Source organism: Galeopterus variegatus, unplaced genomic scaffold, assembly GCF_000696425.1.
Source record: "Galeopterus variegatus unplaced genomic scaffold, G_variegatus-3.0.2 Scaffold494, whole genome shotgun sequence".
Lineage (NCBI taxonomy): Eukaryota > Metazoa > Chordata > Mammalia > Dermoptera > Cynocephalidae > Galeopterus > Galeopterus variegatus.
In genome coordinates, this window is record NW_007726605.1 from 1,153,571 (window position 1) to 1,169,832 (window position 16,262).

Consider the following 16,262-nt stretch of genomic DNA (forward strand, 5'->3'; position numbering starts at 1 on the left):
TTGGCTTTATAAGGAGCACATGAGAGAGTTCTTGCCATTCTCGCCATGTGATATGCTGCATCATCACAGGACCCTGCAGAGAGTTGCCACCCAGAAGGCCCTCACCAGATGTGCACCCTGGACCATGGACTTCTCAGCCTCCAAAACTGCAAGAAATACATTTCATTTCCTTATGAATTACCCAATTTCAGGTATTCTAAAATAAGCAACAGAAACTGGCTAATATATAGACATCATCTTTTACCTATCAGATGAAAATTTAAAAGATTGATAATATGTTAGACACAGTCACTATTAGTGAAAGTGAAAATAGGTACAGATATTTTGGAGGACAGTTTGGAAATATATCTATTGAAATTTACAATATATTATTTTGGGGATCTTTGAGGCAATGCTTAGATGATGTACCATCCTCCTGCCAAATTCCCAGTAGTTTAATAGTCTCTTTCTTTAAATCAATGAGTGAAAGGGTTCTGAACTCAAAGAGGCAAGCATCAGTTAGAAAAGTTTTTTAGGTAAGTCACTTTATTTTCTTTTCAAGTTTCTTCCCAAACTGCTTCTTTCTCATATGTCATATTATCTTTTGCAAGGACACTTAATGGGAATATGGCCCTTTTCTACACTTTGAATGTACATACAGTTTTTACTTCCAGAGTTGTTGGAATTACAGGATAAAGTCAGAAGGTAAATATGTAGTCTGAATTCACTGAATATCAGCTTTCTTAATTTTGCTGAGCGTCACCTGAAGCCCAAACAATTTCTTTTCCTAAATCTTGCTACTGTCAGTATGAACCTAGTCCATTGGTGCTGCTGTAACAGAATACCTGAGACTGGATCAGTTATAAAGAACAGAAATTTATTGGCTTGTGCCTCTAGAGGCTGGGAAGTCTGAGAGCATGGCATTGGCATCTGCAAGGGCCTTCATACTGGCATCATCCCATCACTGAAGGCAGAGAGCAAAAGAGATGAGACGGAGAGGGCAAGAGATCAAACTTGCACCCTCACGCTGTTTTATAGTTGGCTTTAATCCATTCATGAAGGTGGAGCCCTTGTGACCTAAACACCTCCCATTAGCCCCCACCTCCCAACAGAGTCACACTGGGGATCAAGTTTTCTATACATGAACTCTGAGGGATGCATTCAAACCATAGCATCAAGATAACATTAAGTTTTCAGCTATGACCCCCTCTGGTTCCTCAGCATTCAGATAGTAAGGTTCTCCTTGTTAACTGGTGAACTGCATCCATGTAGCATGTAGATGACTTGAGATCTATTCCTTGGATATGACCTTGTCACTGGTTCTCTTGATATGATTCACCTCCCCCGTTTTGAACAATATGATAGTCTAATAACAACATTTCCTTTATCATTTGGAGTACTAAAGGCAGCTTCCTCTGTTCACTGACAAAGGTATTACAAAGTAGCAGGTATGCAAAATTCCTTAAGACATAATGCAAATGTGTGGGAAAGGGCTTGGAAGTAGTACTATGCAGTGGAAGGAGATCACAAAGGATGTTAAAGGACATCATACATCTGTCTTATGGTAATATAACTTACATAAATTATCCCCCTGGACTAGAACAATCTGAGTCCTGCTGTGTCATTCTGCCCAGCACAGTTTAGCGAGTGCATTTGGTTTACAAATAAGGAAGGGTTGTATGGAAAATGGCCAAGAAAGCCCTTCCTCAGGATTGTCCCCAGCACCTGCATGTAACTTTTAACCCAGTAATTCAACCTCTAAGAATCTATCACTAAACAAACAAACAAAAAAATTGTATGTGTCTAAAGAAGCACTTATAAGAACGGGTATTTATTTCTTCACTGTTTATACAAGTAAAAAATTAAAAACAGCCTATATAACCATCAATAGAGAAAAATTTAAACATATTTTGTCATTCTATGCTGTGGAGTATTTAGCAGCAGCTAAAAAGAGAATGAAGGAGATACAATGCATAGTGACATAAAAAGGGTATCAGATTAAGTGAAAAAAAGTTGCAGAACAGTACACAACAGCATAAAATAATTTAGGTTAAATATAAGTATATGTTTTACCTAAATATTTTGTTTGTGCATGTGCTTTATATACTCCCACATATATATACTCACACATATCTATTTTAATAGGTATATAATGCACATGTGGAAATGCATGGAGAAGGGGCACGTGGAAGGCTGTTCCTGTACCACTGTGCAATGGACGAGGTCACTGTGAAATGGTAATAGGGGTTTACAATTTCTTTGTATTATTTTACAGTGAGAATATCTTCATGTAGTGCTTGAGTAATTAAATAATTTTTTAAAGAATTTGTTTTTTTTAAAAGAAGAGGAGAGGTTGGTTAAGATTAAAGGAGCTGGAGGAAGGTTCTTGACCTGTGTCCGGGCCACCTGAGAGGTAAGAGGAAGTCTGAAGTGATAATCTGAGGGTAGAATTTGCTGAACTCATGCATTCATTTTGTAAAATTCCAAAAACTTTTATCATACATTTAGTATATGCTAGGTGTTGTGCAAAGAAATATTCAGATATGAAAGCTATAATTCTCTGCCCTCTGGAGTAAACAGACAATAATAAAGTGAGATCAGCAGTAAGACCCCACTATGCCTGGTGGCTCAGAGAAGTACAAAGGTTGGGGGAAGCCTGCCATGTCCCTCCAAGTGCAAGACTTGGCTTTCTGGCTTTCTGCTGTCCCCCAGTGATCACCATGTATACTGTCTTGGCTGAAAGCCAGAGCTGGCACTGTGTGTGCCTTATGCGTAACATCAGGAATTACTGGACTTCCAGCAAAGTAGGTTCTGTGCTGGGGTGGGCAGCAAGGTCTCTTCTATAGCTAACAATGCTTTCTGAGCTATAATGATATAGGCAGCAGGATTTTAGTACCTTCAGTCACCTCTCTCTACTACCACTACACAGTTTCTATGATGCCTTCAATTTCTTTAGCAGAGAATAGCTTTTATTATGAAATTTAAAACCTGACATTTTTAATGCAAATGCTGTCTGAAAGCTATTCAAACTAAAATACACAAAATCAATCTGTAGTCAATAAATACGAAACAAATTAATGAATGACAAAATAAATGAAACCAGATCCGTCCAAGTTTGGCAAAATGTAACTGATACAGCAGATTGATATTTTGATATTAACCAAGTATATTTTTCATTCTCTATAATTCCATTATGATCTGTGACCCCTCCCTCAACTTCAGGCAGCAGAGAGTAGCTGCTTCTATGGTCTTGGAGAGGAAGGTTGCAACAGACAACAGAGAGAAACAGAGTCTATTTTCAGTCAGTTTTGGGTTTCAAAATGGATCTTTTAAATTCCTTGCACAGACAATAAACTAAGAGAATGATTTTTTGAGGATCAGAAGGTAAAGTTAATGCCATATGCATTTGTTTCTGAAGAATGCATGATACCAGGATGAATTTTCCTTCCTGTATTAGTCTGCTATGGCTGTCATGACTAGGTGGCTTAAACAACAAAAATTAATTCTCTCACAGTTCTGAAATCTGGGAATTCAAGATCAAGGTGCTGGCAGGGTTGGTTTCTAGTAAGGCCTCCTTTCCTGGCTTGCAGACATATGCCTTCTTGCTGTGTCTTTACATGGTCTGTCCTCTGTGCACGAGCTCCTGGTGTCTTTTCTTTTTATAAGGATGCCAGTGCTATGGATTAGGGTCTCACACTATGGCCTCAGTTAATTTTAATTACCTTCTTAAAGCTCCTGTCTCCAAATATAGTCACATGGGAGACTAGAACTTCAACATATGAATTGGTGGGGGGAACACAAATTGGCCCATATCACTTCCTTAAACTTGTTACATCAGCTCTGTACAAAAGGAATACAAAGCAATTTAAGTTTTTCTAGTAGCTGTATTTTTTAAAAAGTAAAAAGAAACAAATAGAATTGTCTAACACTATACTTTATTTAATTCAACATTTCCAAAATATTATCATTCAAAATGTAAGCTATACTAAAATTATTAATATTTTACTATCTATTCTTCATACTAAGTTTTTGAAATTGGTGTGCATTCTCACTTTCAGTACATCTCAATTTAGACTAACCACATTTTCAGAGCTCAGTGGCCACATGTGACTAGTGGCTACTGTATTGCACAGTTTGTAATGTTAGATAATTCTCCAAGCTGAAGAGAGAGTAGGGTGAAGTGAGAGGATGACTCCAAGAGATGGCTGAGGCCACAGGGGTGGCCAGCTGAGGGAGGAGTCATCATGAGTGGTAGAGTCCCAGGTAAGTTTGGGGACCTCAGAGTAAAGGAACCCTTCTCACTTCTCAGGTGGGGCCAGACTAAATAGGAAAGAGTAGAAATGACAACAAGATGTGTCCGAGACAGCCCCCACCCACGTCCCCACAGCTCCAGAGTAGCACAGGAGAGCATCTAGCAGTTCCCCAGGTCCCTAAAAGGGGCAAGGACATGGCTCAGGGAGAGCCACCACAGTCAGAATAAGGGAGCTACATGTGCTAGGGCTGATGCTGGAGATGACAGGAATGTGGACACCAGCAGCAAATGCCAGCCTGGAGGGCCGTTAGTAGTCAAGAACCCAACACTTCACCCCACACCTTTGGAACTTAGATGCCACCTGGGGAGATGAAAGGGGAGAAGGGAAATTCTTAATTCATTTTTAAAAAAGAAATGATTTTCTTTAAAAGTAAGCTTATTTGCAGTATACCAAACTATATTTCTGCTATGACAAAGTGGAAGCCTGAAATAGAAATTTAAGTTCAGTTATAGACTTTTAAGTTCAGTTTTGTGAATTGATAACATAGATCTGGTTACCCTGGGTAAGCATGAAGGAGACCAGTAACTACCAAGCGGGTAAAAGGGTCCCTCACAGAGCAGCCAGGGCTTTAACGCTGTCTGGGAGGGGGGACTCCTTCCAGGACCCGCGCCCAGTCCAGCAGACGGCATGGTGACCTTGGAGGGACCCCATGGCCAAGCCTCTGTGTACATAATTTGTTCAGACCTTGCTGTTTTTTTTTTTTTAACCACACCTTATTTCTTCTCTGCTGTCTCCATATTGACCCCTAGAAGTGTGCCTCCCTCTTCGTCGGTGCTCTGAAACAGTGAAAGATGGTGGGAGGCAGATCGGGATTGTGAAACTGCTGGAATTAGTGTCCTGAAGCCAGAGACAGTACACTACAGTGAACAAAGAACTTCCTCACTAGCTCTTCGTTTGATTGGATTGGCTTCTCCGACTCACACTCACTGATTCAAAGTTCCTAGGTTGTGGCTGGGTGGCTCCTCCCTAGCACAGACCTACTCCTTGGGAAGACCTTTTCCTAGGGCCGGAGCTTCTGGGGTACAAAATCTAAGGGGACATTCACTCTCAAGCTGCCCCCAAGAGGGAGTGCCTCCTTAAATTTTGCATCCCAGGTGTCTCACTCACCTAGACCAGGACTTCTCCTTAGGCTTTCTCCCACCTGGAAACGAAAATTCTTCCTGTCCCCAGGTTCTCCGGTGGTCTGTCATTGTGGGTGGCCCTTATGCCTCTGCATCCCAGGGCTCTCCTCAATGCACACATCCTCACAGAACACTAAAGACACCACAGCTAGCAGACCAACCTTGCTTAATCTCCACTACACGTGGAGAAGTGAATACTGCCAGGAGGGCTTTTTTCCCTCTTTAAATTGCAGAATTATAGGACTTTGGGCCTAGAGCAGACTTTAATGATCATATAATTTTATGTGCCTGCTAATAGGAGTTTTAAGGCTTTGTGTATGTTCTTTTGTTTTACTTTGGAGATTTTCAGAGGGCTATTGGTGAAGTTATCTTCTTAATAGTGGTTTAGTGAGAAAAAGTCACTCCCAGGACTGTCATCTGTTAGGGAAAATGGTAAAGTCCACGTAACCAAGTCAGCTAAAATAACTGGAGCTTCTAGCAAGCAGTGACACAGCAATCAGAGCATTGGTAATCAAAGAACCGTAGCTAAACCAATGTGTAATGGAACCATTCATGTTTCTGTGATTGGTTTCAAGCAAATATCTCTCTATCCTTTAGGACCAATGGGACCAAAGTAATATTAAAATAAATAATATGAAGTTAAAATAGAGTTCATAATTTGATTATGAAATCTCCAGAGGGTCAAAATAAAGTAAGTAAAATGATGAAATTTCCAGAGGACCAATATAAGAAAAGTCAGGCAGGGTATGTAAATCTATATCCAAGCTACATTAGAGACTGACATACTATTGCTCAGTGAGTGCAACATAGTTTTTCCTCTGAATGCCAGCAACTGGGCTCTATATTTAGCTTAGTAAGTTTCCCAATCCTAAGAAATGTATTCAAACATGACAGTAATGGGAAAGCAGCTTTTTAATGCTCTATCTACTCTGAATACCAGTGATCTAATAACATACAGGACTTGAAACCTTCAAAGCATTTTATAAGCACTTGATAAAGTATCCTTCACAATCCACCGAACTCTAAAAATATCATTATAACATTTTATGAATGGGTACTCAATGCACAGACATTGAGTGACTCATCGCCAACAGAGCCAGGATTTGGACCCTGTCATTCTGGGTCCCCAGTCCAGTGACTACTTGATATGGACAGTCTCACTTCCTCTGCCTAGAAATGACTCAACTGACTAATCTGGTGGCAGAAACATCGTTTTACTAATTCAATTTCTTTCCCAGTTAATTCTATAAAGACTAAACTACATCACACTAGAGCTGTCAAACAGAAATGTTGGAATTTATGTTTATGTGTGTGATATATATGTTAAATTTCTCAGCTGCATAAATTTATTTCCACTTAATCTGAATTTCCCAAGAAACCTGACCTTACATAAATATTTTAAAAGGTAATTTAATTCAAAAGATTAAGTTAAAACAATCAAACAAAATATTATCATAATTAATTTTAAGAAAATACCCTTAAGGGACAGTTCAAAGAAAAATTAATTGCAAGAGGGGCTGCCAACATTTGCCAAGTAATGAAATTATCTGTCTTCTGAAATTCCTAAATTATACTTCAGAGAAATTAATAAATACCGCATCTGTAAAATTTTCTAAATCAATCTAAAGACTATTGTTCAGATTTTATGTAATAAAACATACTAGTGCTCCTGTTACTGGAGTTTTATTTTTCTGATTTCAAATGTACAGGATGACACAGCTTTGAGTAGAATCTGCTGGTGTTTCATTTCCTTCGTAAGCTATTCAAGATTGTTGTCAAAATATCATATGACCTAACACAAAATTTTAAATAAAGTTGGCATTTCATTTATAATATGATGCTGGAGAGTCTGCTTATTAATTCCAAATTCAAAGCATCAAGAAATCAAATATAAAATAACACAGTCTTACTTATTAGCCATATAGTGAAGATTTACTACCTTCTCTTAGCTGTACAATTATTCATCCAAACCAAAGACACATTCAGCTTAGTCATCAGAAAGGTTAAAAGACGGAAGCTCCTCTTGCCAAGAGTGAACAGTAAAATGAATCAGAAAATATTGATTTAATAACAGGGACCTATGTTCAGGTGGATCTGGCTAGAAGCCAGATATAGGAGGACATCTATTTAAGGGGAGAGCTGCAGCTTCTCTCTCCTACTTTTTGCCTCATGTTAATACAAGAATTTAAATGAGCAAGCCAAAATGGTGACTATCAGATAGAGTCACCATTATAGAGATATTTATAGAGATAGACTATTTGTCCCCCTAAAACACATGGCAGTGTTGGGAGTGGTTTGAGTCATGAGGGCAGATTCCTCATGAATGGACTAATGCTCTCCCTGGGGGAGGGGGGATTAATGAGTGAGTTCTCGCTCAATTAGTTCCCGTGAGAGCTGGTTGTTTAAATGGTCTCTCTCTCTGTCTCTGTCTGTCTCTGTCTGTCTGTCTGTCTCTCTCTCTCGTGAGCCAAATAAACCTCTGTTCTTTAAAAATTACCCAGCTTAGGTATTTTGTTATAAGCAATGGAAACGGACTAATACACCATTGAACATAAGAGAGTACTGTGTCTCTCATTTTGAAATCAGTGCAAATATTAAAGAAAAGCATGAAGAGCAAAAGCAGCCTTTTATCAATTGACTTAAGGACAAACATTTGAAAATTAACTGGAAAATCGGGTGAATCAATTTGGGGTACACACTGGGAACTCTAGATTTTTGTAGAAGACACCTCTATCACTGGTTCATTTGCAAAGTGAAGTGGGCTATTCTGTAATTATAGGATCAGTGCAACTGTTAAATGGTATCATTCGAGGAGCAGAGTTTCTGTCCTAATAATCCAACACTGCTTCAACTCTCCCTTGACTCTGTCTGCAGAAAGTCACTGTGTCACTCTGACCAAGTAAATTATATATCTTCATCTCATTTGCTTATCTGTAAAATGTAAAGAAGCTGTTTGAAGAATTTATTAGATCATAATTGTAAAAGGCTTTGCAAGCCTGATGTACCAGTTGCTTACTAAATAATAATGATTAAAAATGGGATATCCTTCAAAAGAATCTTAGGAGAAAAAAAAAAAGAAACTACTTTGGGGTTCATCTGAGAATAACTGAGACTCAGGAAGAAACTTCGACTCAAATGTTCTTAAGCAGCTGGGGGGGAGGGGGAAGCTCTTCCTTACCTCATTTTAAAAAGACACATGGGAAAGAACAGAATATAAAGGAAATTATATATGTCCCAAATAATGGTGCGCACTACTAATGCCAGTCCATATGCATCTATATACAAGGGTACTTCAAAAAGTTCATGGAAAAATAGAATTAAAAGATAATACAAATCCTTCCATGAACTTTTTCAAGTACCCTCATATATTTTTTAAATAAGGCTAGATTTTTATTAGCAGTTTAGAAAAATAAAGAGGAAGGTTTGCCTAAAATATCCAATAATTTAATTAAGAATATGTTTTAAACTTTAATTATTTGGAAAATTACCTCAGTTCCCTACATGATTTTGCTGGATTCAACCACACCCAAAATAATGACCAGGATATGAGAAATTAGTTCAGATAAGATATTATTATTATTATAAGAAGAAAATCAATATTAATTAAATGTAGAGAGAGGTCTACCAAACAGGTTGTGATGGGGAGTCAGACAGACCTGAGTTGGAAAACTGGCTCTGCCACTTGGTAGCTGTATGGCTTTTGACAAATTACTTAATCCTTGACTCTCAGTTTCTTCGTCTATAAAATAAGGTAATACCTCCCTCATTGGGTGCCTGTGAGAATTAAATGAGATTACATTTGAAGATTGACTGTTTAGAGCTTCACTGTCCATTAGGCACTTAAAAATAGTAACTATTCTCTTTTAACTGAATCCAGTACTTAATCGTGAGACTAAATGATCCCACTTGAGAAAATCTTATGCAGTGGTTCATTAACACTTTGAAAGAGCCTGAGCAGATCATCACTACAAGTGCTATAGATAACTCTTACAGGATAGTTGTTCTTATCATGATAGTATTTCAGGTTTTATTAGTACACACAAATTTTATATTCGATATACATTTTACAAGTTTTCTCAAAGTAAATATTATTTGTATGTATGTGTGTATATCTGTGTGTGTGTTTGTGTATTACTCTTTTTTGACAGATAACCACTGACAGATGGCCTGCAGGATATTTCACATATTTTCAGCATGTTAGAGATAAGGAATCTGAGCTCTCACCTCATCTAATAACCTCTCCTTAGAGATGAAGAAACTGAGGACCAGATAGTTTGGGTAACTTGTCCAAAATCACACAATGCTAGAATTGTGAATAAATTCAAGTCTCTTGACTATCAAACCAATGTTTTTTTAGTGCCTTTAAATAAAATTTTAAAACCAGTCCAATATACTGCTGTTTTAAAAAAAAATCCCAATGGGAAATTTTAAACATCTCCTTAGCAGAATCATGTTACACATCTTTGGGTTTACACAGGGCCTAGCAGTATTCTTTGACATAATGAGTGCTCAGTACATATATTTTAAATGAATGGATTTTTCTTAAGGCTATATAGTTTGTGTTACTCTTTTTTTGGTATAGTGGGACAAGATTGGATTTTGTCCTATATGATGGTGTCGGTCTAGGGCTCACACCCTTCAAACCCATTGTACAGTCTGGGTCACAGACCCCTCACATGCCAGGCTGGGTCACAGGACCCCTCCTGTGCCAGGCACAGACCCCTCACATGCAGGTCACGAGCTATGTAATAGGGAAAGATCCTGGGAGCCGTTGGCAGACGACAGGAGCTCAGTCCTCAGCTTCCTCAGCAGCAGGAGCAGCAGCAGCAACAGTGGTGGTGGCCTCCCTGAGCATCTTGTGGCTCTGGCAGCAACAGCAACAGCAACAGCCTAAGCAGCAGTAGTGGCCTCCCCGTGGTCCCCCCGGGGGCATCCCAGAGGTCTGGGAGCCCTGTGGATCAGAGCCATTCGTCCTTTATACTCAAGCCCAATAACCAAAGAACACCTGGGCGCACGTGGACATTAACGTCAAATGCTGGGCAAGATTCCAAACATCCGAGGGACCCTGACCATTTTCCTACATTCTCCCTACAGATGGATAGAAACTACATTAAGTTTATGATGGCATAGGCAAATGAATAATGGAACAGTTATCTGGAATTTTAAAAAATTATCTGACGTTATGTAAAGGAAGATTGACTGCCAGAGTGGATGATACACACTAAAAGTCCCTTTTTCTAAAGAATGAACTTCTTTCTTATCTGTAGTTATATTACTTCTGTAACAGAAAAAAAATGCATAAGAACAAGTAAAATGAGCTCAATAAAAGAAAGTATAGTAAACATTTGTTATTCATGGCAGTCCCAAATCTTTTGAAAAACCATTTCACATTTTGATAGTTCCTCACATTTTGTATCCTGCCTTCCCAAAGTAAGTTCTAACACTTAACATTTCCTAATCTTTCTAATTCTAGAGTCAAGGGTTAGGTCCTATAACTTAGTTTCCAACTCTCAGTTGCACCTGAAGAACAGGCAGGTCCAGACAGTCGTTCTGACAGCACAGGTGGTTTCAATGTCATGATTCTGGGGTCAGCAGAGGGAGCAGTAGTTTCCCCATTGTAACAAAGACAGTTTGGTTCTGGAATTAGTGGTGGCTCCATGGAGAACCTGGACTTTCAACCTTTCTAATGATTTCCTGGACTTTCTAATCACCCTTGATAAGTCTCTTCCCTTAAATGAATTAGAGTTGAGTTTTCTGTCTGCAACTAAAAGTGCTGACAGATAGAAAAGGTTAATAAAACTGGAATTTGCCTTAAAAAGGTGAATAAGAGATGACACAATTAAAGAGATCGTTCAACCAGAAGGTTCTGGATTAATTGTTTTTTTTTTTGTTTTGTTTTTTTTTTTTTTCTTTTTTGGCAGCTGGCTGGTATGGGGATCTGAACCCTGGACCTTGGTGTTATAACACACTCTAACCACCTGAGCTAACTGGTCAGCCCCGCTGGATTAATTGAATGTCAAGACTTTAAATATCTTAATTTCAAAAGGACATTGTGATAGAATAAATGACCTTTTAGTGAGTAAATACCATAAGTGTAACTCCCAGACCAAAGCATTTAAGAGTTGGTGTGTGACCCTGCAGCTCTCTTCTGCTGCAGCAACCATGGGGACATCATGATCCAGGTGGTGCAGCTATAAAGAGTCAAAGTCCCTATCAGCTCAGGTCTTTGAGAATCTGTATGGAAGACAGTCCCCTAGTGATCCAAATAAAACATGTAATGTGAGCAAGAATAAACCTCTGCTTATGTTAGGCCACTGAGATCTGGGGGTTAATTTGTTATACAGCATGGTCTAGCATAGCCTGATTAATACACAGTAGTATTTACAATGGAATGTGTTTAACAATCAAAATACATAAATATGTAATTGTAAAGCCTCGTATGTCTTAGAGAACATTTTATTCAATAAAAGTAAATCAAATAAAGAATGGATTAAAGATTTGTTGTCATTTTGTGTCACACAAAGATATCTGGGTTTGCTTGAAAGCAACAATAAAAATGTAGCACATTATGGAAAACCCTTTAGTGATGTTAAAAGTGACAAATAGATTATGCTTTTCAATTCTCTCACCGGCACCCATACACACAAAACGCATCTTAGTTTCCTTACAATAACCTCCCCCAAAGCAGTAAGCAATAGTAACAAAAGTAAACCATTTTTATTCACTGTGAAATTGTTGTTTGTCTGCTGAGAGAAGTGTGAGAAAATTTCCAATAGAATTTGTTTAAATTGCTTCTGGCAAAACTAAAGGAGATGTGAACGCAACACTCGTTTGAACAGACTCATCAACGTCTGTTTACTTTTGCAGCCTTTTCCTTTTCGAATGTCTATTTCAGCCAGCACAACAGTAGTTTTTTCTGCTCAGTAGTAAATGGCCTTTATTTCATAAGATGTATGAGATTCTCTCACCTGAAATAGACCACTGGCACAGTCATTTTCTATTTGTCTGTTATAATCCGCACGGAGTGATCCGAGCCACTGGGCCAACACTGGCAGAGGGAGCCATCATCGCAATTCTGTTGTGTGGCAGTTCCCAGTGTCCAAATGCCCTAATAAATAATCCTCTACTATGTCTTAAAGACTGTAAAGGATTCTTGAAAGGCTTGTTTTTGTTTTCTCTATAGCACAAAGGATCAAATAAGAGAAAATGGGAGTAAAATAGGAGAGATGTCTTTTGGATATAAAGAAGAACTTCCAGACTGCCAAAATGAAAAAAATATTGGAATGGGTTATTGAAAGAGAATGCCTGGTGTTTTTTCAGGCACTTTATTGAGAAAGACTAACATTTGTAAAGGCATAAGACTAGGTCACATACGTACTCTCTCACAGTCCTTTCCAGTTCCGTGGTTTTAGAATCAGAAGACTAATATCACATCAGAATTCTCTTGGCTTCTCTTGTTATCATTTATATCACTCAGTGTCTCTGGTACCTGTTATTGACTGGTGGGGCTGGGGGATGGCCTATGCCCCTGTTATGGCCAAGTGAACACACACACCCGTGCACACACTCACACACACACATAGATCAAACCGTTCTTAACTCAAGCATTCTCAGGACACATTCCGAGCTGTATGAGTCTGGTAGTGAAAAGAAGTTCACCATTGTGCTATCAAACTGCTTCATCTCTGAGCATGGCCCATGAGCATAGGCCTCACCGACCAGACATGGAGGGCATTCCTCCACGGGTGTTCTCTTGGCAATGGAAAGTGTTCTTACAGACCCCTTGTTTCTCACATAACCCCTTCTACCCTACCCAAAGTGTGCTTTCACTTATTTCTCCTCACCCCCAGCCCCTGTCGTCCCCACCTTTCCTCTCCAGGAGTGGCCCTTCCTCAATATTAGCAAGCCCTTGGTCTCCCTGTGGCCTGGAAATCCTGCCAGTCCCTGGCACAGGCTGGGAGTCACGACCTTTCTTTCTTCCACCTGTTCCTGATGCTGGATAGGAGGAAAGGGAAAGTGGCGATCTTTATCCTGAAGGCGGAGGTCAGAAGGACATAGGCTGGAGAGATTTGGTTTCTTTTTCTTTTCTTCCCCCACTCTGCACTGGCCAGCACATTAAAAAATTCAGACATCTTGCAGTGGAGAGTTAATCTTCCAACAGCTCTCAACAGGTCCATGTATGGAAATCAAATCCCCCAGCTACTATAACTTATCAATCAAAAGAGTGCCATTTTCCTCCCAACCTTATGTAACATTGCATCCCTTTTATTAACTAGTCTTGGGACTTAGCCACTGTTATTTACTTAAGAGTTGAAGAAAGGCAATCTCACCACACATGTAAAGTATTACGTAAGTTTCACAGGTCAGCAAACTGTAGCTATGGCCTGTGAGCCAAATCCAGCCCATAGTCTGTGTATTAGTCCGTTTTTGTTGCTTATAACAAACTACATGGAACTGGGTAATTTATAAAGAAAATGAAATTTATCGCTCACAGTTCCTGAGGCTGGGAAGTCCAAAGTGCATCTGGTGGCGGTGACAACGAACCAGTGGTCTCACATTGCAAGATGGTGGAAGCAGAGAGAGCAGAGAGAGAGTAAGACAGACTCTCCTCTCCTTTTAAAGCCCGCAGAACCACGCCCCTGACCACCATTTTTAATCCATTCACTACTGCATGGTCCTACAATCCAATCACCTCTTCAAGGCTCCACCTTTCAATTACCATAATAGGATTTCCCACCCTCTTAATAGTCACAGTGGGGGCTAAGTTTCTAATACATAAAACTTGGGGGACATAATTCAAGTTTCAGGGAGTTTGGGGGGGACATAATTCAATCCACTACAGTCTCTTTTATCAATAAAGTTGTATTGGAACATAACTGTGCCCATTCATTAACCTATTGTCCATGACTGCTTCTGCTCTAAAGTAGCAAAGCTGAGTGGTTGCTATGGTAACCACATTCCACAAAGCCTAAGATATTTACTATCTGGTTCCTTAGAGAAAGTTTGCCAACCCCTGCTATAATATATCACGTCTAAAAGCAAGACCACCTCAACCAAAAGGATTTATTTATATTCATTGTTGCTTTTAAGGATTTTGGATAATTGTGGTTTTTTGTTTTGTTTTCTCATGAACAGAAGACTTAAGCTCTAGAGAAGTTTACTCTTCCATTTTCTTTTTCCTATACCCTGCATGCCTTTAACGTGGCTAAAGGAGTTGTCATGTTTTAAATGGCAGGATCTATAAAATTAACATCATTATGTAACTATGTAATTTGATTTAGATAGGCAAGTCCATGAATCTCGGGGTCTCTCTCCACATCTTTTTATCCATTTCCAACTGGTCACCAAGTTCTATTAATTCTACCTCCTAAATGTCTTCAACATCTTTTTTATTGAAACATAATCGATTGTACATATTTGTTGGGTACACAGTATCCTATCAGAATTTGTGTACTATTGTACACAAATGATGTGATGATCAAATCAGGATAGTTAGCATATCCATCATTACAAAACATATTCATCGTGTCTTTTGAGCAATTTCTCCCTAATTCCCCTCCCCCACCCCTTTTCCCCCTTTTAGTAACTGCGGTTCTGTTTTCTCCTTCTGACAGTTCAACATATTATTGTGTTTGTTCTTTCTTTTTTCTTTTCTTTGTTGTATTTATTTTTCAGCTCCCACTTATGAGTGAGGACATGCAGTATTTCTCTTTCTGTGCCTGGCTATTTCACTTAACATAATTTTCTCCAAGCTCATCCATGCTGCTGCAAATGACAAAATTTCATTCTTTTTCATGGCTGAGTAGTATTCCATTGTGTATATACACCACATTTTCCTTATCCAGTCATCCATCAATACACATTTAGGTTGGTTCCATAACTTGGCTATTGTAAATAGAATTGCGATAAACATGGGAGTGCAGGTATCCCTTCGATGTGATTTCTATTCCTTTGGATATACATCCAGTAGTGGGATCGTTCTATCTGTAGTTGTTTGAGGAACCTCTGTACTGTTTTCCATAAAGGCTGTGCTAATTTACAGTCCCACCAACAGTGTGGAAGGGTTCCCCTTTCTTTGTATCCTCACCAGAATTTGTCATTCTCTGTCTTTTTTATGATAGCCAGTCTAACTGGGGTGAGACAATATCTAATTGTGGTTTTGATTTGCATTTCACTGATGATTAGGGATGTTGAGCATTTTTTCAGGTACTTGGCCATTTGTATGTTTTCCTTTGAGAAAAGTTTATTTAGCTCCTTCACCCTAAATGTCTTCAACATTAATTCCCCTTTCTCTATCCTCAGGACCCGGTTTGAAGTCCTTATCTCTTATCTGAACTATATCAATAGCTTCCTAATTACTCGCTGATGGAGTTTGGATATTTTGTCCTCCCAGAACTCATGTGGAAATTTGATCCCCATGTGGCAGTGATGGAAACTGATTGAGTCCTGGGGGTGGATCCCTCACAAATGGATTAATGCTCTCCCTGGGGGGGGGGGGGGGGGGGGGGGGAAATTGCTCTTTTAGTTCCCGCAACAGCTGGTTGTTTAAAAAGACATTGGAAAAACCTCTGTTTTTCTCTCTTGCTTCCTCTCGCCATGTGATCTGCTTGTACCCACCGGCTGCCTGACACTTTCCACCATGAGCAGAAGCAGCCTGAGGCCCGTGCCAGATGCAGCTGTCCCAGAATCGTAAGCCAAATAAACCCCTCTTCTGTATAAATTACCCAGTCTCAGGTATTTCTGTTATAGCAACACAAACGGACTAATACACTAGTCCTACCTCCAAGTCATCCCACCCCTACTAAGTCCTTCTCAGTATATGTAAACCACCCCCCCACCACTAAATCAC

General features: G+C 39.3%; 1 long non-coding RNA gene across 1 annotated transcript; it reads left to right on the forward strand.

Annotated features, from left to right (window-relative positions):
• The first annotated feature begins 2,130 nt into the window (after positions 1-2,130).
• On the forward strand, positions 2,131-11,903 carry LOC103587851. Its single transcript, XR_550260.1, has 3 exons — positions 2,131-2,216; positions 9,562-9,691; positions 11,335-11,903. It is a non-coding gene; the product is annotated as an uncharacterized LOC103587851 (long non-coding RNA).
• Positions 11,904-16,262: the final 4,359 nt, after the last annotated feature.